A 3,907-nucleotide genomic window follows, 5' to 3' on the forward strand; every position below is an offset into this window, starting at 1 on the left:
ATTATGGGATTCTCATCAATACGGACGTGGGTAACCCAATCGAGCCCGTTAGCATACTTTCTCGATTAAAGGCGAGTCCCAAACGGTTACGGGGAGGGCTCCTGGCATTCAGCCTTTTATAAAGAGACCAGGGCCTTCTCTTTTCTCCAACAAGTTCGCCCGTCACCTCGAGTTCCAACACCCTAGGCTCCAGATTCCGGGCGCCTCGGACCTTCGACAATGTCCGGTTCCGACCTTCAAGGCCGATGGATGCCCTCCTCCGTCACGGAGGAGGACGTGCTAAAGTTGAGAGAGGCTAAGTTCCTGACAGGCGAAATTTGGCATAGGTTGCCTGCTCAAGGGCAGGTCATCCCCAGTCCCCAGCCCGGTGAGAGCGTGGTGTTCATGTCTCACTTCCTTCGGGGGTTGGGCTTCCCAATGGATCCCTTTGTGAGGGGACTACTGTTTTATTACGGGTTGGAATTCCACGACTTAGCTCTGGAGTCCATCCTCCATATCTCCTCGTTTATCGTTGTGTGCGAAGCGTTCCTCCATGTTAACCCTCACTTCGGACTATGGCTCAAGACCTTCAAAGTGGAACCGAATATGATCGAGGGACGGCACGCAGAGTGCGGAGGCGCTGTTATAAGCAAAAATGCTGATGCTCCGTGGCCCGAGGGCTCTTTTCAAGAGGAGCTAGGCTTGTGGCAACGAGAGTGGTTTTATATCACCGCTCCCCGGAGCACCAAATGGGTGGCGCCTCCTGCCTTTTGCTCGGGTCCCCCACCACGTCTGGCGTCATGGGTCAACAGAGGGTTGGATTGGGGTTTGCCCAAAGACGTGCCCTTGCTACAGAGCCGCATTAAAGATCTCTTGGAAGGAGACCTCAGCCTGGTCAAGGGGACGCAGGTCATGCTGATTCGCCGAATATTGCCCGGCAAACGTCGCCCCCTCCGCCTGTGGGAATTTAATCCAGAGGGACCGCGAGCTCTCCAGAACTTCATGGGCGCAACGCCCGCGGAGATGTATAAACTGTTCTTCGGATCACAGGAGATGTGTCCGGATTCGACCGAGGACGCAGGCCTAAGCCGCAATCGCCTGGATACTCAAGTAAGCAACCTTGTGTCCGGACCTTCTATCCGTATAGTTGTCATAAACTTGCCCCTAAAAGAGCCGTCCTTTTAAACAGGAGTGGATAGCGAAGGCAAAGCTGATCAGGTGTCCGGCTCCCCTTCCTGAAACCAGGCCGGATCCCGTGCTAGTCAGGATGTTGGAGATAATGCCTTTGCAGGGGGAGGACAAGGAAGCTATGGCCTCCTCGAAGGAGGCTGCTCTGATGGGAGGAACCGACGATTCCTCTCCTAAGGGGAAGAAGAGAGCCGCCTCTGACGACCCGGAAACCATGGCCGCGAAGCGGGGGAGAAAGTCCTCGTCAGAGGGTCCGACGCCGGGGAGTTCCTCGGCCGGACTACGCCCTCAAGGGGATCAGCCCTCCAGAGAGCCGTGAGTAGAGAAAGATTTTCCTTTTGAGGAATGAGGGAAATCCTTGATTTATGTCTGAGAAGATTAACCAAACTTTTACCTTGTAGCTCGGACCTCAGCCCTTCTCAGCAGAGCTCGTCTTCGGGGGATCTTCTTCTGGAGATGATGGAGAGCGGGACGCCTCCCGCTGCCGTGCCGCCTAGCGAGGCGGGCGACCCTGAGGTGTTGTCGCAGAGGGTTTCTCCGAATCCGTCAGGGGCGGAAGGTAGATATGCGGCCCCTCGAGGTTCTCCGCGTCCGGCCATCGAAAGAGGTCATGGGACGAGCCCAGCACCGTCTGGTGCTCGGTCGGAGGAGCTGAAGATTCTGCTGGGGCGAGCTTGTATCTCAGAGGAGCACCGTGCACTGATGGGCACAGTGATTGGAAGGATTTCATCCACAGAGAGCGGATTGCATGAGGCCGTCAAGAGCTTACTAACGGGTTTCGAGGTACATTAGATAATGTATACTTTTGTCAGTTGCGCGTGAATAAGATGCGCCCTGTGTAGATAGTAGCCCTTGAGACTCTGTGCATCGTCAAGAAATGATGGCACGCGGAGGATCCTAATCCCAGGTCTAAGATGTCGCCTTTGAATGTAGGCGGCAGGGTGTCCGGAATCGAGCCGAACTGACAATTTTGCCGAACTAAAGCGGCAACTGGACGTGGCAGATGCCTACATCACGCTTGTCAATAAGCGGCTGGATGAGGCTCAAGGTATGTAATTCCTCGGGCGACATCGGGTAAGAATAGTTTTATGCCTGTGTCTTACGATGTGTGTGCTTGACGCAGATGGTGCAGCCACCGTGGAGAGTCTTAGGGCAGAACTTGCCCGAGCTAAAGAACAAGCCAGCGAAAGTGATGCGGCCGCCAACAAAGCCCTTGAAGAGCTGAGAGCCGAACAGGCTGCTCATTGCCGAAGCAATGAAGAGATGGCCGAGATGGCCGAAAAGTTAAAAAGCGCTACAGACCGTTGCAGACTTCTTGAAAAAGAAGACCAGGCGAAACAGACGGACTTAGAGAAGGCCGCTGCCGATGTCAAGGACGCGCGCTCTGCAATGAGAGCTGCAAAGGAGGAGCTGCGTCAGGCCGAACAGATTGCGGCTGGAAAGCCCTTTATGCTGCAAAGAAAATTTTGCGATCCAAAGTTTGCTCCGTTGGACCGAATGTGGAGCGTGGAGGATGCCTATCTGGACTTGGCAGCGAGTGCTGCTGATGCGACCGAACACTTTCGAGATCAGAAGGATCGCGAAGTGGAAAAGCTTTTCTGGTCGTAGTTTCACAATCCAGAGCGTCCACTGGCAGTGGACGATCGTTTGGCTCAATGGGCCGAACTGAATAGGTTGTCCGGACTCGCCATGAAGTACGTCATGGGTTATCTGTGGTTGGGGAGATTGGAGCCGAAGAGCTATTTCAGCTTGGTGCAGCAATTCCTTGACGCGGTGCCGCATATAAATGCAATGAAGAGGTCAGCATGCATAGAGGGTGCAAGGATGGCTCTTGTTCGTGTCAAGACATACTGGGCGGAGATGGAGACCACCGTTGTTGCGTCCCAAGATTCGGACAAAAGCCGAGTACCCTCCGAGCACTATTTTCAGGAAGTTCTTGAAGGCGCTCGTGTAATAGAGACGCAGTGCTCGAAAGATGCTATGTTATGATAGCATATGTAATTATAGAGTAATATTTTGATAAATTGTAGTGGCCTTTTTTTATACTTGTTCCTCAAGTATTGTAAACACCTTCTATGCGGCCGTTTTAAGAGATATATATATATATATATATATATATATATATATATATATATATATGTATATGTATATGTATAGAGTTTGAAAGATGGCAGTGGTTGGCTTCAGCCCCCACGCACATAGTGCGGGGGTGCTCGCAGAAAATGCATTTTCACACTTAGCCCAATGTCTTGGTCCTACAAAGGAGGTGATAGCGCAGCGGGCCAGGCAACCGGACTATAATGCTTTAACACTTTCACTTAGCCATAGGAGTTTGAAAATGAGACTCTTTAGGTAGCTCCTTGGTGGCAACTGCGCTCGTCCGAATTAGAGGCGCGTATGTGCCTGACCGGGAAGCGGCCCTTCGTTAAAGCGGAGGAATCTGATAGATTCCGATAGGTCATCGAGTGGCTGACCAGTCTCACGCTACATCATGACAGTCAATTTTCGGCTTTCTCTACTGAGGTGCTCGCCCTGGCCGAACCAGGGGCACAATTGCAGTAGTTCTCCTGGTGCTACCTTAGCCGATAGAGCGGAACGTAAGGTAGCTGAACTCAAGAGCCGGGCAACCCAACATTTGACCAAAGACATGATTCGGAGCTGATGCATATAATGCCAAAACTCGCGACGCCGAACACTCCCTAAGGCGTTCGGTCTTTATGAGTGTGGGCCAAACCACACT

The sequence above is a fragment of the Triticum dicoccoides genome, chromosome 3A (genome assembly GCF_002162155.2).
Source record: "Triticum dicoccoides isolate Atlit2015 ecotype Zavitan chromosome 3A, WEW_v2.0, whole genome shotgun sequence".
Taxonomy (NCBI): domain Eukaryota; kingdom Viridiplantae; phylum Streptophyta; class Magnoliopsida; order Poales; family Poaceae; genus Triticum; species Triticum dicoccoides.